Raw genomic sequence first — 26952 nt, 5'->3', positions numbered from 1 at the left:
GGGCGGACACGTGGCAGGTGAAATTTAATGCGAAGTGATACATTTCGGTAGGAATATAAACTAAAGGGCACAATTCTAAAATAGGTACAGGAACAGAGGGATCTGGGGGTATATGCACAAATCGTTGAAGGTGGCAGGGCAGGTTGAGAAAGTTGTTAAAAAAGCATATGGGATCCTGGGCTTTATAAATAGAGGCAGAGAGTACAAAAGCAAGGAAGTCATGTTGAACCTTTATAAAACACTGGTTCGGTCACAACTGGAGTATTGTGTCCAGTTCTGGGCACCGCACTTTAGGAAGGATGTGAAGGCCTTAGAGAGGGTGCAGAAGAGATTTACTAGAATGATTCCAGGGATGAGGGACTTTAGTTACGTGGATAGACTGGAGAAGCTGGGATTGTTCTCCTTGGAACAGAGAAGGTTGAGAGGAGATTTGATAGAGGTATTCAAAATCATGAAGGGTCTAGACAGAATAGATAGAGAGAAACTGTTCCCATTGGCGAAAGGGTCAAGAACCAGAGGACATCGATTTAAGGTGATTGGCAAAAGAACCAAAGGTGACATGAGGAAAAACTTTTTTACACAGCTAGTGGTTAGGATCTGGAATACACTGCCTGAGGGGGTGGTGGAGGCAGATTCAATCATGGCCTTCAAAAGGGAACTGGGTAAGTACTTGAAATGAAAAAAATTTGCAGGGCTACGGGGATAGACTGGGGGAATGGGACTGGCTGGATTGCTCTTGCACAGAGCCGGCGCGGACTCGATGGGCTGAATGGCCTCCTTCCGTGCTGGAACCTTTCTATGATTCTATAGTTCTAGGTTGACCTGCTGTGGATTCCTCTTGTGTAATGCTAGTCAGGAAACGATTGTATTGAAGTGATTCTGATCGGTGTCTTCCTGCGGGACAGGAGGGTATGTGGCTGTGATTGGCCTAAGATAATGTTCTTTGCCCGTTAAATTTCTCCAGCTGACCACAGAGCTCCTTTAAGGACGTTGCCAGGTGGGGGAGGGGGATTGGATCACTGCAGATGCTCATGGAGCCTGTATGAAATTTCCCTGGAGAGAGTTTCAGTAATTTGCATCTGATTTGAATTTGATGCTCTGTGCTCTAATCTAAGTTCACTCTTGTCCCCTGCAGCAGTGAGCAGGAATGTTAAGCATCGTGAGATGCATCTGAATCACAAACTGGTTGATCAGAAATCACGTCTGTTATGTAACATCGCTCTGCTTTCTTGGCTTCTCGTGCGTGTACTGGCTGAATGGCCTGTGTGGAAGAATAACAGCACAGGCCCTGTACTCAATCCTCAGTCTCTCTCTGAATCCACATCATGTATTCGGCCTTAGAGAGTCATTCTACCATATAAAGATGTCAATCTTCCACCAATCTTTGCCCAAAATAATTGGGTACTTTTTTAATTGCTGTGTCCTCATTACCGGACATCACCCTTTGTGCCCTCTTTATCTTCTGGGTGGAGATGTCCATGGCCGTTCTATACTTCCCCTGTTCCACACTCTCCCCTCATTCCACACACTATCAGGATGGCGTGTGACTTGGAGGGGAACCGAGAGGTGATGGTGTTCCCATGCGCCTGCTGCCCTTGTCCTACTAAAGTAAGAAAGACTTGCATTTCCATACAGCCTTTGATGATCTCAGGACGTCCCAAATGGCTTTAAATGCCAACAAAGTACTTTTTGAAGTGTAGTCACTGTTGCAATGCAGGAAAAAACAGCAATGAGATAATGACCAGATAATCTGTTTTAGTGATGTTGATTGAGAGATAAATATTGGTCAGGACACCGGGGAAACTCTCCTGCACTTCTTTGAAATAGTGCCATGGGATCTATTGTGTTCACCTGAGTGGGCGGACAGGGTCTCAGGTTAACATCTCATCTGAAAGAGAGCGCCTCCGACAGTGCAGCACTCCCTCAGGACTGACCCTCCGACAGTGCAGCACTCCCTCAGTACTGACCCTCCGACAGTGCAGCACTCCCTCAGTACTGACCCTCCGACAGTGCAGCACTCCCTCAGTACTGACCCTCCGACAGTGCAGCACTCCCTCAGTACTGACCCTCCGACAGTGCAGCACTCCCTCAGTACTGACCCTCCGACAGTGCAGCACTCCCTCAGTACTGACCCTCCGACAGTGCAGCACTCCCTCAGGACTGACCCTCCGACAGTGCAGCACTCCCTCAGTACTGACCCTCCGACAGTGCAGCACTCCCTCAGTACTGGCCCTCCGACAGTGCAGCACTCCCTCAGTACTGACCCTCCGACAGTGCAGCACTCCCTCAGTACTGGCCCTCCGACAGTGCAGCGCTCCCTCAGTACTGACCCTCCGACAGTGCAGCACTCCCTCAGTACTGACCCTCCGACAGTGCAGCACTCCCTCAGGACTGACCCTCCGACAGTGCAGCGCTCCCTCAGTACTGACCCTCCGACAGTGCAGCACTCCCTCAGTACTGACCCTCCGACAGTGCAGCACTCCCTCAGTACTGACCCTCCGACAGTGCAGCGCTCCCTCAGTACTGACCCTCCGACAGTGCAGCGCTCCCTCAGTACTGACCCTCCGACAGTGCAGCGCTCCCTCAGTACTGACCCTCCGACAGTGCAGCGCTCCCTCAGTACTGACCCTCCGACAGTGCAGCGCTCCCTCAGTACTGACCCTCCGACAGTGCAGCACTCCCTCAGTCGTGACCCTCCGACAGTGCAGCGCTCCCTCAGTACTGACCCTCCGACAGTGCAGCGCTCCCTCAGTACTGACCCTCCGACAGTGCAGCGCTCCCTCAGTACTGACCCTCCGACAGTGCAGCACTCCCTCAGGACTGACCCTCCGACAGTGCAGCACTCCCTCAGTACTGACCCTCCGACAGTGCAGCGCTCCCTCAGTACTGACCCTCCGACAGTGCAGCGCTCCCTCAGTACATTACAGGGAGTGTCAGAGTGGTTTTTGTGCTTAACTGTCTGAGACTTGAACCGATAACCTTGTTACCTGGAGGCGAGAATGTTACCCACTTAGCCACGGCTGACACAAGGTGGTGGAGGTGGCAGGTTCGGGAGGTGCTGTCGAAGAAGCCTTGGCGGCTTGCTGCAGTACATCCTGTCGATAGTACAGAGTGCAGCCACGGTGCTCCAGTGGTGGAGGGAGTGGGTGTTTAAGCCACTGGATGTAACAGTAAAAGTGTCTCTCACACCAGTGACATTTTTGAGGATTTCCTCGAGTCATTCCCATCCAATTAGCAGATTGTGCGGGAAAGCTGGAGTCCAGCGGATTTCGGAGGCACCAGAGACCCCGTGCCATTTAGGACTCTCACAGTCCTATATCATGGGTGCCCACTGCACTTGGTTTCCCTTCAAACCGCTCTGGAAAGGCAGCATTCCCAACACACCACACTCCAGCCTGGCTCAGATTCTGAATAACTAGGTTTAATTACAGAAAGTGAACAAGTTGGACACACCTTGGACAACAAAGATTTTATACAATTGCATCAGCGAAATGGCCTCACCATCTCATACAATCTGCTCCCGATATCCATGAATGTGGTGAGAGCTGGACTCCCAGTTGGAGAGCTCAGTAGCTCTATGGAAGAGCTGGACTCCCAGTTGGAGAGCCCAGTAGCTCTGGGGTGGAGCTGGAATCCCAGTTGATTTCCCAGTAGCTCTAGGGTGGAGCTGGACTCCCATTTGGTTTCCCATTAACTCAAGGGTGGAGCTGGACTCCGAGTTGATTTCCCAGTAACTCCAGGGTGGAGCTGGACTCCCAGTTGGTTTCCCAGTAGCTCTGGAGTGGAGCTGGACTCTGAGGAGGAGAGCCCAGTGGCTCTAGGGTGGAGTTGGACTCCCAGCTGGAGAGCCCAGTAGCTCTTGGGTGGAGCTGGACTCCCAGTTGATTTCCCAGTAACTCTAGAGTGGAGCTGGACTCCCAGTTGATTTCGCAGGAGCTGGACTCCCAGTTCGTTTCCCAATAACTCTAGGGTGGAACTGGATTCCCAGTTGGTTTCCCAGTAACTCTAGGGTGGAGCAGGACTCCCGGTTGATTTCACAGTAACTCTAGGGTGGAGCTGGATTCCCAGTTGATTTCCCAGTAACTCCAGGGTGGAGCTGGACTCCCAGTTGGTTTCCCAGTCGCTCGAGAGTGGAGCTGGACTCCCAGTTGGTTTCCCAGTAACTCCAGGGTGGAGCTGGACTCCCAGTTGATTTCCCAGTAACTCTAGGGTGGAGCTGGCATCCCAGTTGGTTTCCCAGTAACTCGAGGGTGGAGCTGGACTCCCAGTTGGTTTCCCAGTCGCTCTAGAGTGGAGCTGGACTCCCAGTTGATTTCCCAGTAACTCTAGGGTGGAGCTGGACTCCCAGTTGATTTCCCAGTAACTCTAGGGTGGAGCTGGACTCACAGTTGGTTTCCCCATAGCTCGAGGGTGGAGCTGGACTCCCAGTTGATTTCCCAGTCGCTGTAGAGTGGAGCTGGACTCCCTGTTGGTTTCCCAGCAGCTCTAGAGTGGAGCCGGACTCCCAGTTAGTTTCCCAGCAACTCTAGGGTGGTGCTGGACTCCCAGTTGGTTTCCCAGTAGCTCTGGGGTGGAGCTGGACTCCCAATTGATTTCCCAGTCGCTCTAGAGTGGAGCTGGAATCCCAGTTGGTTTCCCAGTAACTCCAGGGTGGAGCTGGACTCCCAGTTGATTTCCCAGTAACTCTAGGGTGGAGCTGGCATCCCAGTTGGTTTCCCATTAACTCAAGGGTGGAGCTGGACTCCGAGTTGATTTCCCAGTAACTCTAGGGTGGAGCTGGACTCCCAATTGGTTTCCCAGTCGCTCTAGAATGGAGCTGGACTCCCAGTTGATTTCCCAGTAACTCTAGGGTGGAGCTGGACTCCCAGTTGGTTTCCCCATAGCTCTAGGGTGGAGCTGGACTCCCAGTGGATTTCCCAGTCGCTGTAGAGTGGAGCTGGACTCCCTGTTGGTTTCCCAGCAGCTCCAGAGTGGAGCTGGACTCCCAGTTGATTTCCCAGTAACTCTGGGGTGGAGCTGGACTCCCAGTAGGTTTCCCAGTAACTCTAGGGTGGAGCTGGACTCCGAGTTGATTTCCCAGTAGCTCTTGGGTGGAGCTGGACTCCCAGTTGATTTCCCAGTAGCTCTAGGGTGGAGCTGGACTCCCAGTTGGTTTCCCAGTAGCTCTGGGGTGGAGCTGGAATCCCAGTTGAATTCCCAGTAACTCTAGGGTGGAGCTGGTCTCCCGGTTGATTTCCCAGTAACTCTAGGGTGGAGCTGGACACCTAGTTGATTTCCCAGTAACTCTAGGGTGTAGCTGGCATCCCAGTTGGTTTCCCAGTAACTCTAGGGTGGAGCTGGACTCCCGGTTGATTTCCCAGTAGCTCTAGGGTGGAGCTGGACTCCCAGTTGATTTCCCAGTAACTCTAGGGTGGAGCTGGACTCCCAGTTTGTTTCCCAGTAACTCTAGGGTGGAGCTAGACTCCCAGTTGATTTCCCAGTAACTCTAGGGTGGAGCTGGACTCCCAGTTGGTTTCCCAATAACTCTAGGGTGGAACTGGACTCCCAGTTGATTTCCCAGTAGCTCTAGGGTGGAGCTGGACTTCCAGTTGATTTCCCAGTAACTCTAGGGTGGAGCTGGACTCCCAGTTGTTTTCCCAATAACTCGAGGGTGGAACTGGACTCCCAGTTGATTTCCCAGTAGCTCTAGAGTGGAGCTGAACTCCCAGTTGGTTTCCCAGTAGCTCGAGAGTGGAGCCGGACTCCCAGTTAGTTTCCCAGCAACTCTAGGGTGGTGCTGGACTCCCAGTTGGTTTCCCAGTAGCTCTGGGGTGGAGCTGGACTCCCAGTTGATTTCCCAGTAGCTCTATACTGTAGCTGGACTCCCAGTTGTTTTCCCAGTAGCTCTGGGGTGGAGCTGGACTCCCAGTAGGTTTCCCAGTAACTCTAGGGTGGAGCTGGACTCCCAGTTGATTTCCCAGTAGTTTTTGGGTGGAGCTGGACTCCCAGTTGATTTCCCAGTAACTCTAGGGTGGAGTTGGACTCCCGGTTGATTTCCCAGTAACTCTAGGGTGGAGCTGGGCTCCCAGTTGATTTACCAGTAAATCTAGGGTGGAGCTGGACTCCCAGTTGATTTCCCAGTAGCTCCAGGGTGGAGCTGCACTTCCTGTTGATTTCCCAGTAGCTCTAGGGTGTAGCTGGATTCCCAGTTGGTTTCCCAATAACTCTAGGGTGGAACTGGACTCCCAGTTGATTTCCCAGCAGCTCTAGGGTGGAGCTGGACTCCCAGTTAGTTTCCCAGTAACTCTAGGGTGGTGCTGGACTCCCAGTTGGTTTCCCAGTAGCTCTAGGGTGGAGCTGGCCTACCAGTTGATTTCCCAGTAGCTCTAGGGTGTAGCTGGACTCCCAGTTGATTTCCCAGTAGCTCAAGAGTGGAGCTGGACTCCCAGTTGGTTTCCCAGTAGCTCTAGAGTGGAGCTGGACTCCCAGTTGATTTCCCAGTAGCTCTCGGGTGTAGCTGGACTGCCAGTTGTTTTCCCAGTAGCACTGGGGTGGAGCTGGACTCCCAGTTGATTTCCCAGTAACTCTAGGGTGGAGCTGGACTCCCAGTTGGTTTCCCAGTAGCTCTGGAGTGGAGCTGGACTCCGAGTAGGAGAGCCCAGTGGCTCTAGGGTGGAGCTGGACTCCCAGTTGGAGAGCCCAGTAGCTCTTGGATGGAGCTGGACTCCCAGTTGGAGAGGCCAGTAGCTCTAGGGTGGAGCCTGACTCCCAGTTGATTTCCCAGTAACTCGAGAGTGGAGCTGGACTCCTAGTTGATTTCGCAGTAGCTCTAGGGTGGAGCTGGACTCCCAGTTCGTTTGCCAGTAACTCTAGGGTGGAACTGGATTCCCAGTTGGTTTCCCAGTAACTCGAGGGTGGAGCAGGACTCCCGGTTGATTTCACAGTGACTCTCAGGTGGAGCTGGATTCCCAGTTGATTTCCCAGTCACTCCAGGGTGGAGCTGGACTCCCAGTTGGTTTCCCAGTCGCTCGAGAGTGGAGCTGGACTCCCAGTTGGTTTCCCAGTAACTCCAGGGTGGAGCTGGACTCCCAGTTGATTTCCCAGTAACTCTAGGGTGGAGCTGGCATCCCAGTTGGTTTCCCAGTAACTCGAGGGTGGAGCTGGACTCCCAGTTGGTTTCCCAGTCGCTCGAGAGTGGAGCTGGACTCCCAGTTGATTTCCCAGTAACTCTAGGGTGGAGCTGGACTCCCAGTTGATTTCCCAGTAACTCTAGGGTGGAGCTGGACTCCCAGTTGGTTTCCCCATAGCTCGAGGGTGGAGCTGGACTCCCAGTTGATTTCCCAGTCGCTGTAGAGTGGAGCTGGACTCCCTGTTGGTTTCCCAGCAGCTCTAGAGTGGAGCCGGACTCCCAGTTAGTTTCCCAGCAACTCTAGGGTGGTGCTGGACTCCCAGTTGGTTTCCCAGTAGCTCTGGGGTGGAGCTGGACTCCCAATTGATTTCCCAGTAGCTCTAGGGTGTAGCTGGACTCCCAGTTGTTTTCCCAGTCGCTCGAGAGTGGAGCTGGAATCCCAGTTGGTTTCCCAGTAACTCCAGGGTGGAGCTGGACTCCCAGTTGATTTCCCAGTAACTCTAGGGTGGAGCTGGCATCCCAGTTGGTTTCCCATTAACTCAAGGGTGGAGCTGGACTCCGAGTTGATTTCCCAGTAACTCTAGGGTGGAGCTGGACTCCCAATTGGTTTCCCAGTCGCTCTAGAATGGAGCTGGACTCCCAGTTGATTTCCCAGTAACTCTAGGGTGGAGCTGGACTCCCAGTTGGTTTCCCCATAGCTCTAGGGTGGAGCTGGACTCCCAGTGGATTTCCCAGTCGCTGTAGAGTGGAGCTGGACTCCCTGTTGGTTTCCCAGCAGCTCCAGAGTGGAGCTGGACTCCCAGTTGATTTCCCAGTAACTCTGGGGTGGAGCTGGACTCCCAGTAGGTTTCCCAGTAACTCCAGGGTGGAGCTGGACTCCGAGTTGATTTCCCAGTAGCTCTTGGGTGGAGCTGGACTCCCAGTTGATTTCCCAGTAGCTCTAGGGTGGAGCTGGACTCCCAGTTGGTTTCCCAGTAGCTCTGGGGTGGAGCTGGAATCCCAGTTGAATTCCCAGTAACTCTAGGGTGGAGCTGGTCTCCCGGTTGATTTCCCAGTAACTCTAGGGTGGAGCTGGACACCTAGTTGATTTCCCAGTAACTCTAGGGTAGAGCTGGACTCCCAGTTGATTTCCCAGTAATTCTAGGGTGTAGCTGGCATCCCAGTTGGTTTCCCAGTAACTCGAGGGTGGAGCTGGACTCCCGGTTGATTTCCCAGTAGCTCTAGGGTGGAGCTGGACTCCCAGTTGATTTCCCAGTAACTCTAGGGTGGAGCTGGACTCCCAGTTTGTTTCCCAGTAACTCTAGGATGGAGCTGGACTCCCAGTTGATTTCCCAGTAACTCTAGGGTGGAGCTGGACTCCCAGTTGGTTTCCCAATAACTCTAGGGTGGAACTGGACTCCCAGTTGATTTCCCAGTAGCTCTAGGGTGGAGCTGGACTTCCAGTTGATTTCCCAGTAACTCTAGGGTGGAGCTGGACTCCCAGTTGTTTTCCCAATAACTCGAGGGTGGAACTGGACTCCCAGTTGATTTCCCAGTAGCTCTAGAGTGGAGCTGAACTCCCAGTTGGTTTCCCAGTAGCTCGAGAGTGGAGCCGGACTCCCAGTTAGTTTCCCAGCAACTCTAGGGTGGTGCTGGACTCCCAGTTGGTTTCCCAGTAGCTCTGGGGTGGAGCTGGACTCCCAGTTGATTTCCCAGTAGCTCTATACTGTAGCTGGACTCCCAGTTGTTTTCCCAGTAGCTCTGGGGTGGAGCTGGACTCCCAGTAGGTTTCCCAGTAACTCTAGGGTGGAGCCGGACTCCCAGTTGATTTCCCAGTAGTTTTTGGGTGGAGCTGGACTCCCAGTTGATTTCCCAGTAACTCTAGGGTGGAGTTGGACTCCCGGTTGATTTCCCAGTAACTCTAGGGTGGAGCTGGGCTCCCAGTTGATTTACCAGTAAATCTAGGGTGGAGCTGGACTCCCAGTTGATTTCCCAGTAGCTCCAGGGTGGAGCTGCACTTCCTGTTGATTTCCCAGTAGCTCTAGGGTGTAGCTGGATTCCCAGTTGGTTTCCCAATAACTCTAGGGTGGAACTGGACTCCCAGTTGATTTCCCAGCAGCTCTAGGGTGGAGCTGGACTCCCAGTTAGTTTCCCAGTAACTCTAGGGTGGTGCTGGACTCCCAGTTGGTTTCCCAGTAGCTCTAGGGTGGAGCTGGCCTACCAGTTGATTTCCCAGTAGCTCTAGGGTGTAGCTGGACTCCCAGTTGATTTCCCAGTAGCTCAAGAGTGGAGCTGGACTCCCAGTTGGTTTCCCAGTAGCTCTAGAGTGGAGCTGGACTCCCAGTTGATTTCCCAGTAGCTCTCGGGTGTAGCTGGACTGCCAGTTGTTTTCCCAGTAGCACTGGGGTGGAGCTGGACTCCCAGTTGATTTCCCAGTAACTCTAGGGTGGAGCTGGACTCCCAGTTGGTTTCCCAGTAGCTCTGGAGTGGAGCTGGACTCCGAGTAGGAGAGCCCAGTGGCTCTAGGGTGGAGCTGGACTCCCAGTTGGAGAGCCCAGTAGCTCTTGGGTGGAGCTGGACTCCCAGTTGGAGAGGCCAGTAGCTCTAGGGTGGAGCCTGACTCCCAGTTGATTTCCCAGTAACTCGAGAGTGGAGCTGGACTCCTAGTTGATTTCGCAGTAGCTCTAGGGTGGAGCTGGACTCCCAGTTCGTTTGCCAGTAACTCTAGGGTGGAACTGGATTCCCAGTTGGTTTCCCAGTAACTCGAGGGTGGAGCAGGACTCCCGGTTGATTTCACAGTGACTCTCGGGTGGAGCTGGATTCCCAGTTGATTTCCCAGTCACTCCAGGGTGGAGCTGGACTCCCAGTTGGTTTCCCAGTCGCTCTGGAGTGGAGCTGGACTCCCAGTTGGTTTCCCAGTAACTCCAGGGTGGAGCTGGACTCCCAGTTGGTTTCCCAGTCGCTCTAGAGTGGAGCTGGACTCCCAGTTGATTTCCCAGTAACTCTAGGGTGGAGCTGGACTCCCAGTTGGTTTCCCCATAGCTCTAGGATGGAGCTGGACTCCCAGTTGATTTCCCAGTCGCTGTAGAGTGGAGCTGGACTCCCAGTTGGTTACCCAGTAGCTCTTGAGTGGAGCTGGACTCACTGTTGATTTCCCAGTAACTCTAGGGTGGAGCTGGACTCCCAGTAGGTTTCCCAGTATCTCTAGGGTGGTGCTGGACTCCCAGTTGATTTCCCAGTAGCTCTAGGGTGGAGCTGGACTCCCAGTTGGTTTCCCTGTAGCTCTGGGGTGGAGCTGGACTCCCAGTTGATTTCCCAGTAAATCTAGGGTGGAGCTGGACTCCCAGTTGGTTTCCCAATAACTCTCGGGTGGAACTGGACTCCCAGTTGACTTCCCAGCAGCTCTCGGGTGGAGCTGGACTCCCAGTTGATTTCCCAGTAACTCTAGGGTGGAGCTGGACTCCCAGTTGTTTCCCCATAGCTCTCGGGTGGAGCTGGACTCCCAGTTGATTTCCCAGTAGCTCTCAAGTGGAGCTGGACTCCCAGTTGATTTCCCAGTAGCTCTAGGGTGTAGCTGGACTGCCAGTTGTTTTCCCAGTAGCTCTGGGGTGGAGCTGGACTCCCAGTTGATTTCCCAGTAACTCTAGGGTGGAGCTGGACTCCCAGTTGATTTCCCAGTAACTCTAGGGTGGAGTTGGACTCCCGGTTGATTTCCCAGTAACTCTTGTGTTGAGCTGGACTCCCAGTTGATTTCCCAGTAACTCTAGGGTGTAGCTGGACTCCCAGATGTTTTCCCAGTAGTTCTGAGTTGGAGCTGGACTCCCAGTAGGTTTCCCAATAACTCTAGGGTGGAACTGGACTCCCAGTTGATTTCCCAGTAGCTCTCGGGTGGAGCTGGACTTCCAGTTGATTGCCCAGTAACTCTATGGTGGAGCTGGACTCCCAGTTGTTTCCCCATAGCTCTAGGGTGGAGCTGGACGACCAGTTGATTTCCCAGTAGCTCTCGAGTGGAGCTGGACTCCCAGTTCGTTTCCCAATAGCTCTAGGGTGGAGCTGGCCTCCCAGTTGATTTCCCAGTAGCTCCAGGGTGGAGCTGCACTTCCTGTTGATTTTCCAGTAGCTCTAGGGTGTAGCTGGACTCCCAGTTGGTTTCCCAATAACTCTTGGGTGGAACTGGACTCCCAGTTGATTTCCCATAGCTCTAGGGTGGAGCTGGATTCCCAGTTGTTTTCCCAGTAGTTCTGGGGTGGAGCTGTACTTCCAGTAGGTTTCCCAGTAACTCTCGGGTGGAGCTGGACTCCCAGTTGATTTCCCAGTAGCTCCAGGGTTGAGCTGCACTTCCAGTTGGTTTCCCAGTAGCTCTTGGGTGGAACTGGACTCCCAGTTGATTTTCCTGTAACTCTAGAGTGGAGCAGGACTCCCAGTTAGTTTCCCAGCAACTCGAGGGTGGTGCTGGACTCCCAGTTGGTTTCCCAGTAGCTCTGGGGTGGAGCTGGACTCCCAGTTGATTTCCCAGTAGCTCTAGGGTGTAGCTGGACTCCCAGTTGTTTTCCCAGTAGCTCTGGGGTGGAGCTGGACTCCCAGTAGGTTTCCCAGTAACTCTAGGGTGGAGCTGGACTCCCAGTTGATTTCCCAGTAGCTCTTGGGTGGAGCTGGACTCCCAGTTGATTTCCCAGTAACTCTAGGGTGGAGCTGGGCTCCCAGTTGATTTACCAGTAAATCTAGGGTGGAGCTGGACTCCCAGTTGATTTCCCAGTAGCTCCAGGGTGGAGCTGCACTTCCTGTTGATTTCCCAGTAGCTCCAGGGTGTAGCTGGACTCCCAGTTGGTTTCCCAATAACTCTTGGGTGTAACTGGACTGCCAGTTGATTTCCCAGCAGCTCTAGGGTGGAGCTGGACTCCCAGTTGATTTCCCAGTAACTCTAAGGTCGAGCTGGACTCCCAGTTGTTTCCCCAGCAGCTCTCCAGTGGAGCTGGACTCCTAGTTAGTTTCCCAGTAACTCTAGGGTGGTGCTGGACTCCCAGTTGGTTTCCCAGTAGCTCTAGGGTGGAGCTGGCCTCCCAGTTGATTTCCCAGTAGCTATAGGGTGTAGCTGGACTCCCAGTTGATTTCCCAGTAGCTCTAGAGTGGAGCTGGACTCCCAGTTGGTTTCCCAGTAGCTCTATAGTGGAGCTGGACTCCCAGTTGATTTCCCAGTAGCTCTAGGGTGTAGCTGGACTGCCAGTTTTTTTCCCAGTAGCTCTGGGGAGGAGCTGGACTCCCAGTTGATTTCCCAGTAACTCTAGGGTGGAGCTGGATCCCAGTTGGTTTCCCAGTAGCTCTGGAGTGGAGCTGGACTCCCAGTTGGTTTCCCAGTAACTCCAGGGTGAAGCTGGACTCCCAGTTGGTTTCCCAGTCGCTCTGGAGTGGAGCTGGACTCCCAGTTGATTTCCCAGTCGCTGTAGAGTGGAGCTGGACTCCCAGTTGGTTACCCAGTAGCTCTTGAGTGGAGCTGGACTCACTGTTGATTTCCCAGTAACTCTAGGGTGGAGCTGGACTCCCAGTAGGTTTCCCAGTAACTCTAGGGTGGTGCTGGACTCCCAGTTGATTTCCCAGTAGCTCTAGGGTGGAGCTGGACTCCCAGTTGGTTTCCCTGTAGCTCTGGGGTGGAGCTGGACTCCCAGTTGATTTCCCAGTAAAACTAGGGTGGAGCTGGACTCCCAGTTGATTTCCCAGTAACTCTAGGCTGGAGCTGGACTCCCAGTTGTTTCCCCATAGCTCTCGGGTGGAGCTGGACTCCCAGTTGATTTCCCAGTAGCTCTCGAGTGGAGCTGGACTCCCAGTTGATTTCCCAGTAGCTCCAGGGTGTAGCTGGACTGCCAGTTGTTTTCCCAGTAGCTCTGGGGTGGAGCTGGACTCCCAGTTGATTTCCCAGTAACTCTAGGGTGGAGCTGGACTCCCAGTTGATTTCCCAGTAACTCTAGGGTGGAGTTGGACTCCCGGTTGATTTCCCAGTAACTCTAGCGTGGAGCTGGACTCCCAGTTGACTTCCCAGTAACTCTAGGGTGTAGCTGGACTCCCAGATGTTTTCCCAGTAGTTCTGGGTTGGAGCTGGACTCCCAGTAGGTTTCCCAATAACTCTCGGGTGGAACTGGACTCCCAGTTGATTTCCCAGTAGCTCTCGGGTGGAGCTGGACTTCCAGTTGATTGCCCAGTAACTCTATGGTGGAGCTGGACTCCCAGTTGTTTCCCCATAGCTCTAGGGTGGAGCTGGATGACCAGTTGATTTCCCAGTAGCTCTCGAGTGGAGCTGGACTCCCAGTTAGTTTCCCAGTAGCTCTAGGGTGGAGCTGGCCTCCCAGTTGATTTCCCAGTAGCTCCAGGGTGGAGCTGCACTTCCTGTTGATTTCCCAGTAGCTCTCGGGTGTAGCTGGACACCCAGTTGGTTTCCCAATAACTCTTGGGTGGAACTGGACTCCCAGTTGATTTCCCATAGCTCTAGGGTGGAGCTGGATTCCCAGTTGTTTTCCCAGTAGTTCTGGGGTGGAGCTGTACTTCCAGTAGGTTTCCCAGTAACTCTCGGGTGGAGCTGGACTCCCAGTTGATTTCCCAGTAGCTCCAGGGTTGAGCTGCACTTCCAGTTGGTTTCCCAGTAGCTCTTGGGTGGAGCTGGACTCCCAATTGATTTTCCTGTAACTCTAGAGTGGAGCCGGACTCCCAGTTAGTTTCCCAGCAACTCGAGGGTGGTGCTGGACTCCCAGTTGGTTTCCCAGTAGCTCTGGGGTGGAGCTGGACTCCCAGTTGATTTCCCAGTAGCTCTGGGGTGGAGCTGGACTCCCAGTAGGTTTCCCAGTAACTCTGGGGTGGAGCTGGACTCCCAGTTGATTTCCCAGTAGCTCTTGGGTGGAGCTGGACTCCCAGTTGATTTCCCAGTAACTCTAGGGTGGATTTGGACTCCCGGTTGATTTCCCAGTAACTCTAGGGTGGAGCTGGGCTCCCAGTTGATTTACCAGTAAATCTAGGGTGGAGCTGGACTCCCAGTTGATTTCCCAGTAGCTCCAGGGTGGAGCTGCACTTCCTGTTGATTTCCCAGTAGCTCTAGGGTGTAGCTGGACTCCCAGTTGGTTTCCCAATAACTCTTGGGTGTAACTGGACTGCCAGTTGATTTCCCAGTAGCTCTGGGGTGTAGCTGGACTGCCAGTTGTTTTCCCAGTAGCTCTGGGGAGGAGCTGGACTCCCAGTTGATTTCCCAGTAACTCTAGGGTGGAGCTGGATCCCAGTTGGTTTCCCAGTAGCTCTGGAGTGGAGCTGGACTCCCAGTTGGTTTCCCAGTAACTCTCAGGTGGAGCTGGACTCCCAGTTGATTTCCCAGTAACTCTAGGGTGGAGCTGGACTCCCGGTTGATTTCCCAGTAACTCTCGGGTGGAGCTGGACTCCCCGTTGATTTCCCTGTAACTCTTGGGTGGAGCTGGACTCCTAGTTGCTTTCCCAGTAACTCTAGGGTGTAGCTGGAGTCCCAGTTGATTTTCCAGTAGCTCGAGGGTGGAGCTGGACTCACAGTAGGTTTCCCAGTCACTCTTGGGTTGAGCTGGAGTCCCAGTTGATTTCCCAGTAGCTCTAGGGTGGAGCTGGACTCCCAGTTGGTTTCCCAGTAGCTCTTGGGTGGAGCTGGAATCCCTGGTTTCCCAGTAGTTCTGGGTTGGAGCTGCACTCCCAATAGGTTTCCCAGTAACTCCAGGGTGGAGCTGGACTCCCGGTTGATTTCCCAGTAACTCTAGTGTGGAGTTGGACTCCCGCTTGATTTCCCAGTAACTCTAGGGTGGAGCTGGACTCCCAGTTGATTTCCCAGTAACTCTAGTGTGTAGCTGGACTCCCAGATGGTTTCCCAGTAGTTCTGGGTTGGAGCTGCACTCCCAGTTGATTTCCCAGTAACTCGAGGGTGGAGCTGGACTCCCAGTTGATTTCCCAGTAGCTCTCGGGTGGAGCTGGACTTCCAGTTGATTGCCCAGTAACTCTAGGGTGGAGCTGGACTCCCAGTTGATTTCCCAGTAGCTCCAGGGTGGAGCTGCACTTCCAGTTGATTTCCCAGGAATTCTAGGGTGGAACTGGACTCCCAGTTGATTTCTCAGTAGCTCCAGAGTGGAGCTGGACTCCCAGTTAGTTTCCCAGTAACTCTAGGGTGGTTCTGGACTCCCAGTTGATTTCCCAGTAGCTCTCGGGTGGAGCTGGACTTCCAGTTGATTGCCCAGTAACTCTGGGGTGGAGCTGGACTCCCAGTTGATTTCCTAGTAGCTCCGGGGTGGAGCTGCACTTCCAGTTGATTTCCCAGAAATTCTAGGGTGGAACTGGACTCCCAATTGGTTTCCCAGTAGCTCTAGGGTGGAGCTGGCCTCCCAGTTGATTTCCCAGTTGCTCTAGGGTGTAGCTGGACTCCCAGTTGGTTTCCCAGTAGTTCTGGGGTGGACCTGGACTCCCAGTTGATTTCCCAGTAACTCTCAGGTGGAGCTGGACTCCCTGTTGATTTCCCAGTAACTCTAGGGTGGAGCTGGACTCCCAGTTGCTTTCCCAGTAACTCTAGGGTGGAGCTGGAGTCCCAGTTGATTTCCCAGTAGCTCTAGGGTGGAGCTGGACTCACAGTAGGTTTCCCAGTAACTCTAGGGTGGAGCTGGAGTCTCAGTTGATTTCCCTGTAACTCTGGGGTGGAGCTGGACTCCCAGTTGGTTTCCCAGTAGCTCTTGGGTGGAGCTGGACTCCCCGTTGATTTCCCAGTAACTCTAGGATGGAGCTGGACTCCCGGTTGATTTCCCAGTAACTCTCGGGTGGAGCTGGACTCCCAGTTGATTTCCCAGTAACTCTCGGGTGGAGCTGGACTCCCAGATGGTGTCCCAGTAGCTCTGGGTTTTAGCTGGACTCCCAGTAGGTTTCCCAGTAACTCTAGGGTGGAGCTGGACTCCCAGTTGATTTCCCAGTAGCTCTAGGGTGGAGCTGGACTTCCAGTTGATTTCCCAGTAATTCTAGGGTGGAGCTGGACTCCCAGTTGGTTTCCCAATAACTCTCGGGTGGAACTGGACTCCCAGTTGATTTTCCAGTCGCTCTAGGGTGGAGCTGGACTCCCAGTTGGTTTCCCAGTAGCTCTTGTGTGGAGCTGGAATCCCAGTTGATTTCCCAGTAACTCCAAGGTGGAGCTGGACTCCCAGTTGATTTCCCAGTAACTCTCGGGTGGAGCTGTACTCCCAGTTGATTTCCCTGTAACTCTAGGGTGGAGCTGGACTCCCAGTTGATTTCCCAGTAACTCTCGGGTGGAGCTGGACTCCCAGTTGATTTCCCAGTAGCTCTAGGGTGAAGCTGGACTCCCAGTTGGTTTCCCATAACTCTAGGGTGGAGCTGGACTCCCAGTTTGTTTCCCAGTAGCTCTGGAGTGGAGCTGGACTCCTAGTTGGTTTCCCAGTAACTCTAGGGTGGAGCTGGATTTCCTGTTGATTTCCCAGTAACTCTCGGGAGGAGCTGGACTCCCAGTTGGTTTCCCAATAACTCTCGGGTGGAACTGAACTCCCAGTTGATTTCCCAGTAACTCTCGGGTGGAGCTGGACTCCCAGTTGATTTCCCAGTAGCTCTAGAGTCGAGCTGGACTCCCAGTTGGTTTCCCAGTAGCTCTCGAGTGGAGCTGGACTCCCAGTTAGTTTCCCAGTAACTCAAGGGTGGAGCTGGATTCCCAGTTGATTTCCCAGTAACTCCAGGGTGGAGCTGGACTCCCGGTTGATTTCCCAGTAACTCTAGGGTGGATCTGGACTCCCAGTTGATTTCCCAGTAACTTTAGGGTGGAGCTGGACTCCCAGATGGTGTCCCAGTAGCTCTGGGTTGGAGCTGGACTCCCAGTAGGTTTCCCAGTAACTCTAGGGTGGAGCTGGACTCCCAGTTGATTTCCCAGTAGCTCTAGGGTGGAGCTGGACTTCCAGTTGATTTCCCAGTAACTCTAGGGTGGAGCTGGACTCCCAGATGGTATCCCAGTAGCTCTGGGTTGGAGCTGGACTCCCAGTTGGTTTCCCAATAACTCTAGGGTGGAACTGGACTCCCAGTTGATTTCCCAGTCGCTCTCGGGTGGAGCTGGTCTCCCATTCGGTTTCCCAGTAGCTCTTGGGTGGAGCTGGAATCCCAGTTGATTTCCCAGTAACTCCAAGGTGGAGCTGGACTCCCAGTTGATTTCCCAGTAACTCTCGGGTGGAGCTGGACTCCCAGTTGATTTCCCAGTAGCTCTCGAGTGGAGCTGGACTCCCGGTTAGTTTCCCAGTAACTCTCGGGTGGAGCTGGATTCCCAGTTGATTTCCCAGTAACTCCAGGGTGGAGCTGGACTCCCAGTTGATTTCCCAGTAGCTCTAAGGTGTAACTAGACTCCCAGTTGATTTCCCAGTAGCTCTAAGGTGTAACTAGACTCCCAGTTGATTTCCCAGTAGCTCTAGGTTACAGAGCTGGAATCCGATGACAGTGATAAAGGATTGATTGACAGTCCAGTTGAACTCCTGGTGCGTTTGGTGGGGTTTGACTTGTAAAGGAGCACGGGGTCAGTGTAATTCAGGAAAGGGAATATTCTGCCAGCTCACAGAGAACAACACGATGCGTGTGGAGGTCGAGGGATCTATTCCCTGATGTTAACTTGGTGAAGCAAGACCTGGGACGTTTGAACTCCCCGGCCTCATTTCAATGCAACAGGTCCGACTCCTGCCCGAACTCGTGTCAATGACCTGAGGCGGGTGAGTGCGACAGCGGGGAGGAGGTGGAGAGCCTGGAGTGGGGGAGGCATTAGGTTTGCTTGTGGGGCCAGGAGCAACACTCCTGCACTTACTTGGCCCACAGAAAACCTTTAAAAAATTCTAAAAATCACTTACCTTCTTGGCCCTCTTCTGGACCTGCTGCCTGTGGGGCTGGGTCACCCTGGCAAGGCCAGTATCAGGCGCCAACCTCGTCACACGACGTTAAAATAGAGTCAGGGTCAGATTGATGTCATCAGACCCCGACCCCTGGGGCCAAGGCCTCACATGGCAACCGGAATAGTGCCTGTTAAAATGGCACCCGGCGAGAGGCCTTTTGAGATCAAAAGGATTAAAACTGCAACGTGCTGCCGCTATCATAATCCCCCTGGACGGCCCGTGCTGGAGGAGGGGGGGATTGGGAGTTATAAACAGGCAACGTGTCTCAGGTGGGACCCGTTATCCTTCTGTTGCCGTGCTGAATGCGAGAGAGTTATTCCCGTTTGGGCGCGTGAAAATGGTTTCTGCCGAACTTGCGCCAAAGCTGGAGATGTGGCCAGGACAATCCGTCAGGAGATCGAAGGTGAATAAATCCATCGGACACTGTGGTACCGATCACTGCGGCAGGCAGATGGTTTCTGTCTCCACAGGCACACGGGCTAATTGGAGAAGTAACCAGAGGGGAGATGAAGAAACATTTTTTTACACAGCCAGTTGTTATGATCTGGAATTCACTGCCTGAAAGGGCGGTGGAAGCAGATTCAATAGTAACTTTATAACTCCACATCATAACTTTCAAAAGGGCATTGGATAAATACTTGAAAGGAAAATATTTGCAGGACTATGGGGAAAGAACAGGGGGTGTGAGGCTAATTGGATAGCTCTTTAAAAGAGCCAGCACAGGCACAATGGGCCGAACGGCCTCCTTCTATGCTGTCTGATTCCATGATTCAAAGCTCATCACCCATGTTCCCACAGCACTGAACTGGAAGGGGACAGGAGGCAAAGTGACAACATGAGGAGCAGGCTGCGATGTCCCTGTCATCGCTGAGCATTTGCCAAGAACATAGTATAATTGCTCTTTATTTCTCAGCGCTGATGGGAATGTTGATCGCAGCGAGCAGTGAGGTGGCGTGACTGAACTCGTAGCCAGTCCTCAATTGGTATGTTCATTTGTTTCCTCTTGTGTGAATTTCTGGCTCATCGGGTGAGGGATTCGGCCTGGGGAATGGTCGAGTGAGCAATCCAGTCACCCAGGGTCACCATGAAACACTCCCAGGGCAGGTACAGCACGGGTTAGATACAGAGTAAAGCTCCCTCTACACTGTCCCATCAAACACTCCCAGGGCAGGTACAGCACGGGTTAGATACAGAGTAAAGCTCCCTCTACACTGTCCCATCAAACACTCCCAGGGCAGGTACAGCATGGGTTAGATACAGAGTAAAGCTCCCTCTACACTGTCCCATCAAACACTCCCAGGGCAGGTACAGCATGGGTTAGAAACAGAGTAAAGCTCCCTCTACACTGTCCCATAAACACTCCCAGGGCAGGTACAGCATGGGTTAGATACAGAGTAAAGCTCCCTCTACACTGTCCCATCAAACACTCCCAGGGCAGGTACAGCACAGGTTAGATACATAGTAAAGCTCCCTCTACACTGTCCCATCAAACGCTCCCAGGGCAGGTACAGCATGGGTTAGATACAGAGTAAAGCTCCCTCGACACTATCCTGTCAAACACTCTCAGGGCAGGTACTGCACGGGTTAGATACAGAGTAAAGTTCCCTCTACACTGTCCCATCAAACACTCCCAGAGCAGGTACAGCATGGGTTGGATACAGAGTAAAGCTCCCTCTACTATCCAGTAAGGGCAAAATGTTGACTTGTGACATTTAAATTTTTTTTTTATTATTCATGGGATGTGGGCGTCGCTGGCGAGGCCAGCATTTATTGCCCATCCCTAATTGCCCTTGAGAAGGTGGTGGTGAGCCACCTTCATGAACCGCTGCAGTCCGTGTGGTGAAGGTTCTCCCACAGTGCTGTTAGGAAGGGAGTTCCAGGATTTTGACCCAGTGACGATGAAGGAACGGCCGATATATTTCCAAGTCGGGATGGTGTGTGACTTGGAGGGGAACGTGCAGGTGGTGTTGTTTCCATGTGCCTGCTGCTCTTGTCCTTCTAGGTGGTAGAGGTCACGGGTTTGGGAGGTGCTGTCGAAGAAGCCTTGGCGAGTTGCTGCAGTGCATCCTGTGGATGGTACACACTGCAGCCACTGTGCACCGGTGGTGAAGGGAGTGAATGTTTAGGGTGGTGGATGGGGTGCCAATCAAGCGGGCTGCTTTGTCCTGGATGGTGTCGAGCTTCTTGAGTGTTGTTGGAGCTGCACTCATCCAGGCAAGTGGAGAGTATTCCATCACACTCCTGACTTGTGCCTTGTAGATGGTGGAAAGGCTTTGGGGAGTCAGGAGGTGAGTCACTCGCCGCAGAATACCCAGCCTCTGACCTGCTCTTTTAGCCACAGTATTTATATGGCTGGTCCAGTTAAGTTTCTGGTCAATGGTGACCCCCAGGATGTTGATGTTTGGGGATTCGGCGATGGTAATGTGCCATTGAATGTCAAGGGGAAGTGGTTAGACTCTCTCTTGTTGGAGATGGTCATTGCCTGGCACTTATCTGGCGCGAATGTTACTTGCCACTTCTGAGCCCAAGTCTGGATGTTGTCCAGGTCTTGCTGCATGCGGGCTCGGACTGCTTCATTATCTGAGGGGTTGCGAATGGAACTGAACACTGTGCAATCATCAGTAAACATCCCCATTTCTGACCTTATGAAAGAGGGAAGGTCATTGATGAAGCAGCTGAAGATGGTTGGGCCTCGGACACTGCCCTGAGGAACTCCTGCAGCAATGTCCTGGGGTTGAGATGATTGGCCTCCAACAACCACTACCATCTTCCTTTGTGCTTGGTATGACTACAGGCACTGGAGAGTTTTCCCCCTGATTCCCATTGACTTCAATTTTACTTGGGCTCCTTGGTACCACACTCGGTCAAATGCTGCCTTGATGTCAAGGGCAGTCACTCTCACCTCACCTCTGGAATTCAGCTCTTTTGTCCATGTTTGGACCAAGGCTGTAATGAGGTCTGGAGCCGAGTGGTCCTGGCGGAACCCAAACTGAGCATCGGTGAGCAGGTTATTGGTGAGTAAGTGCCGCTTGATAGCACTGTCGACGACACCTTCCATCACTTTGCTGATGAATGAGAGTAGACTGATGGGGTGGTAATCGGCCGGATTGGATTTGTCCTGCTTTTTGTGGACAGGACATACCTGGGCAATTTTCCACATTGTCGGGTAGATGTCAGTGTTGTAGCTGTACTGGAACAGCTTGGCTAGAGGCGCAGCTAGTTCTGGAGCACAAGTCTTCAGTACTACAGCCGGGATGTTGTCGGGGCCAAAGCCTTTGCTGTATCCAGTGCACTCAGCCGTTTCTTGATATCACGTGGAGTGAATCGATTTGGCTGAAGACTGGCTTCTGTGATGGTGGGGATATCGGGAGGAGGCCAAGATGGATCATCCACTCGGCACTTCTGGCTGAAAATGGTTGCAAACGCTTCAGCCTTGTCTTTTGCACTCACGTGCTGGACTCCGTCATCATTGAGGATGGGGATGTTTGCAGAGCCTCCTCCTCCTGTTAATTGTTTAATTGTCCACCACCATTCACGACTGGATGTGGCAGGACTGCAGAGCTTTGATCTGATCCGTTGGTTGTGGAATCACTTAGCTCTGTCTATAGCATGTTGCTTCCGCTGTTTAGCATGCATGTAGTCCTGAGTTGTAGCTTCACCAGGTTGGCACCTCATTTTTCGGTACGCCTGGTGCTGCTCCTGGCATGCTCTTCTACACTCCTCATTGAACCAGGGTTGATCCCCTGGCTTGTTGGTAATGGTAGAGTGAGGAATATGCTGGGCCATGAGGTTACAGATTGTGCTGGAATACAATTCTGCTGCTGCTGATGGCCCACAGCGCCTCATGGATGCCCAGTTTTGAGCTGCTAGATCCATTCTGAATCTATCCCATTTAGCCCGGTGGTAGTGCCACACAACACGTTGGATGGCGTTCTCAGTGTGAAGACAGGACTTCGTCTCCATGAGGACTGTGCGGTGGTCACTCCTACCAATACTGTCATGGACAGATGCATCTGCGACAGGTAGATTGGTGAGGACGAGGTCAAGTAAGTTTTTCCCTCGTGTCGGTTCGCTCACCACCTGCCGCAGGCCCAGTCTAGCAGCTATGTCCTTCAGGACTCGGCCAGCTCGGTCAGTAGTGGTGCTACCGAGCCACTCTTGGTGATGGACATTGAAGGCCCCCACCCAGAGTACATTTTGTGCCCTTGCTACCCTCAGTGCTTCCTCCAAGTGATGTTCAACATGGTGGAGGACTGATTCATCAGCTGAGGGAGGACGGTAGGTGGTAATCAGCAGGAGGTTTCCTTGCCCATGTTTGACCCGATGCCATGAGATTTCATGGGGTCCAGAGTCAATGTTGAGGACTCCCAGGGCCACTCCCTCCTGACTGTATATAACTACCGCCACCTCTGGTGGGTCTGCCCTGCCGGTGGGACAGGACATACCCAGGGATGGTGATGGAAGATTCTGGGACGTTGCCTGAAAGGTATGATTCTGTGAGTATAGCTATATCATGCTGTTGTTTGACTAGTCTGTGGGACAGCTCTCCCAATTTTGGCACAAGTCCCTAGATGTTAGTGAGGAGTACTTTGCAGGGTCGACTTGGGAGAAAAGACCAACTCAAAGTGAGGCCCTGTCCAGAGTGATCCACTGTCCAGAGTGATCCCCTGTCCAGGGTCAGGGCCTGTACAGGGTGAGCTCCTGACAAGAGGGAGTCCCTGTTCAGAATGAGGCCCTGAACAGGGTGAGGCCCAGTCCAGAGTGAGGCCCTGAACAGGGTGAGGCCCGGTCCAGAGTGAGGCCTTGTCCAGAGTAAGGCCCTGAACAGGGTGAGTTCCTGTCCAGAGTGACATTTTATCTCATTGAAACATATTAAATTCTGACAGGGCTAGACAGGGAGGATGTTTCCCCTGGCTGGGGGGGGTCCAGAACAAGTGGTCATCGTCTCAGGATACGGGGTAGGACAGTTAGGACTGAGATGAGGAGAAATTTCTTCACTCAGAGGGTGGTGAACCTGTGGAATTCTCTACCACAGAAGGCTGTGGAGGCCAAGTCACTGAATATATTTAAGAAGGAGCTAGATAGATTTCTAGACACAGAAGGCATCAAGGGTATGGGGAGAGAGCGGGAATATGGTATTGAGATAGAGGATCAGCCATGATCATATTGAATGGCGGAGCAGGATCGAAGGGCCGAATGGCCTACTCCTGCTCCTATTTTCCATGTTTCTCTGTTTCTATGTGAGCCCCTGTCCAGGGTGAGGCCTTGGACAGGGTGAGGCCCTGTCCAGAGTGAGTTCTAAGAGAGACAGAGTTAAGTCGAACTACATTAACGCAGCCTCGTGGTCAGTCTTTCACAGAGTGAGGCCTTGCCCAGAGGGTCTGTGTGCAGGTCCCTGATGAGTCTGGATACTCTGGGGTCTCCCCTTCATAGAATCATAGGAACTTTACAGCACAGAAGGAGGCCATTCGGCCCATCATGTCTGTGCCGGCCAAAAAAGAGCTATCCAGTTTAATCCCACTTTCCAGCACTTGGTCTGTAGCCCTGTAGGTTACGACACTTCAGGTGCACATCCAGGTACTTTTTAAGTGAGTTGAGGGTTTCTGCCTCTCCCACCCTCTCAGGCAGTGAGTTCCAGACCCCACCTCCCTCTGGGTGAAAAAATATCTCCTCAGCTCCCCTCTAATCCTTCTACCAATCACTTTAAATCTATGCCCCCTGGTTATTGACTTCTCTGCTGAGGGAAATAGGTCCTCCCTGTCCACTCTATCTTGGCCCCTCATAATTTTATTCCCCTCAATTAAATCTCCCCTCAGCCTCCTTTGTTCCAAAGAGAACAACCCCAGCCTATCCAATCTTTCCTCATAACTAAAATTCTCCAGTCCTGGAAACATCCTCATAAATCTCCTCTGTACCCTCTCGAGTGCAATCACATCTTTCCTGTAATGTGGTGACTTGAATTGTACACAGTACTCAAGCTGTGGCCTAACCAGTGTTTTATACAGTTCCAGCATAACCTCCCTCCTCTTATATTCTATTGTAAGGAATCTTACAACACCAGGTTATAGTCCAACAGTTTTATTTGAAAATCACAAGCTTTCGGAGATTATCTCCTTTGTCAGGTGAGTGAGTGAAAGGTTCTCAAATCGCATATTCTATGCCTCGGCTAATAAAGGAAAGTATCCCGTATGCCTTTTTAACCACCTTATCTACCTGTCCTGCTACCTTCAGGGATCTGTGGACATGCATTCCAAGGTCCCTCTGTTCCTCTATACCTCTCAGTATCCTCCCATTTACTGTGTATTCCCTTGCCTTGTTTGCCCTCCCCAAATGCATTACCTCACACTTCTCCAGATTGAAATCCATTTGCCACTTTTCTGCCCACCTGACCAGTCCATTGATATCTTCCTGCAGTCTACAGCTTTCCTCCTCACTATCAACCACACGGCCATTTTTTGTATCATCTGCAAACTTCTTAATCATACCCCCTAAGTTCAAATCATTAATATATATCACAAAAAGCAAGGGACCTGGTACTGAGCCCTGCGGAACCCCACTGGAAACAGCCTTCCAGTCACAATAACACCCATCGACCATTACCCTTTGCTTCCTGCCACTGAGCCAATTTTGGATCCAACTTGCCACTTTCCCTTTGGTCCCATGGGCTTGTACTTTTTTGACCAGTCTGCCACGTGGGACCTTGTCAAAAGCCTTGCTAAAATCCATGTAGACTACACCAATTGCGCTACCCTCATCGACCCTCCTTGTTACCTCCTCAAAAATTCAATCAAGTTAGTTAGACATGACCTCCCCTTAACAAATCCGCGCTGACTGTCCTTGATTAACCCGTGCCTTTCTAAGTGACGGTTTATCCTGACCCTCAGAACTGATTCCAATAATTTGCCCACCACCGAGGTTAGACTGACTGGCCTGTAATTACTATTCCTCGCTCCCTTTTTAAACAACGCTATGACATTAGCAGCCCTCCAGTCCTCCGGCACCGCGCCTGTATCCAGTGAGGATTGGAAAATTGAAGACTGACTGGACTTCTCGTACCTGTGTCAGAGTATCTGTGATATGGTGATAGCCTTGTTAAACAAGCTACTGTTTGTGATCAGAACCATTTCTTTTGGTAATTGTTTAAACAAGATAAATCAGTTTGTGTGTAATCTGGTGACATTTAAGTATCTTTAATAACATTCTTTGAGAATTAGTGACTCATTCATCGGGAGTAAACAGTTTTTCCCCTCGTACTTGGCAAAAACATCGCAGGCATCCCACGTTCAGCCTGATACACGACCAGCACAATAAAGCCTTTGAACGTCTGTCTCCTTTGTGTTTTCCTACAAAAGGAACAGTATTTAATAACAAGAAATCAGGCCACAAATCCGCTTTGTGATTCCCAGCGAAGCATTTGGCAACAGTGGAGAGACGAACTGGCCTCGTTGTCAGGAATGAATCAAAGCGGCCCAGATCTCAGGCCTCCTCCTGTGAGCGAAGCCTCGTCTCACCTGATACCCGGTGTCGGCTGAAAGGGCTGCCAACAGAGCGCTGCGGAGGTGCCGAGCTCGAGTCCCAGTCGGTGCTGACTGCCCTTGCTGGTGCCTCAATGAACTCCAGTGTCACCTGGGTGCGGGAGGTCACTTTCTGACGGCCATCGACTCCTGACTCTCACCGTCGGCAGGTCTTCCTTCGGGGCGTTCAAGTGCGCGTTGGTGCCACTTCACCCTTGACTTCATGCTCATGTTTGGACGGGCCCACCCTCCTCCTGTTGGCATCGTCACTCCTTGCCGTCAGCCTGGGCCACCCCATACTTGCCATGAGCCTCCTCATCCTTGTACTGCTCCAGCTCGCCGCTGTTCTGCCCTTTTGAAGCCTCGAGTTAAGCACTTTTATTTGGCGCTCACTGTCCTTATCCTTTCCCTCCACTGCCCAGACAAGCCAAGGACCCCGGCTGAAGCGTATAGTTCAGGCTAAAACTACAGGTCGGACTTATTGGAAGAGAGAAATTTAAACAGAATCACAAATAAGCCAGCAGATAAACAGTAAAGCCGCACTCAACTCACACGAATACTTCAAACAATTCGCCGGACCAAAGTAACAAAGTGGCCAATTTTAATTCACCATGGGCTTTAGGCGGAAAACAGCGCCGGCAAATTAATTTCCCGCCCGTCTGTGGCAGAATAAGGCATCGGCAATTTTAACTGCCGGGCCTCATCGCCATGTCACTGGTTGAGCTTCTGCCCAGACGGGAAATGAGCTGGAAGCTGCAGCTGGACTGTAGAAAGTCAGGTGACCCGGTGCCCGCTGACCTACATTGGCTCCCGGTCTAGCAACGCATTGAGTTTAACATTCTCACCCCTGTGTTCAAATCCCCTCATGGCCTCGCACCTCCCTGTCTCTGTAACCCCCTCCCTATCTCTGTAACCTCCTCCCTATCTCTGTAACCCCCTCCCTATCTCTGTAACCCCCTCCCTATCTCTGTAACCCCCTCCCTATCTCTGTAACCCCCTCCCTATCTCTGTAACCCCCTCCCTATCTCTGTAACCCCCTCCCTATCTCTGTAACCCCCGTCCCTATCTCTGTAACCCCCCTCCCTATCTCTGTAACCCCCTCCCTATCTCTGTAACCCCCCTCCCTATCTCTGTAACCCTCCTCCCTATCTCTGTAACCCCCCTCCCTATCTCTGTAACCCCCCTCCCGATCTCTGTAACCCCCTCCCTATCTCTGTAACCCTCCTCCCTATCTCTGTAACCCCCCTCCCTATCTCTGTAACCCCCCTCCCGATCTCTGTAACCCCCTCCCTATCTCTGTAACCTCCTCCCTATCTCTGTAACCCCCCTCCCTATCTCTGTAACCCCCTCCCTATCTCTGTAACCTCCTCCCTATCTCTGTAACCCCCCTCCCTATCTCTGTAACCCCCTCCCTATCTCTGTAACCCCCCTCCCTATCTCTGTAACC

The sequence above is a fragment of the Heptranchias perlo genome, chromosome 9, assembly GCF_035084215.1.
Source record: "Heptranchias perlo isolate sHepPer1 chromosome 9, sHepPer1.hap1, whole genome shotgun sequence".
NCBI lineage: Eukaryota > Metazoa > Chordata > Chondrichthyes > Hexanchiformes > Hexanchidae > Heptranchias > Heptranchias perlo.
Note: the sequence above shows the minus strand (reverse complement) of the source record.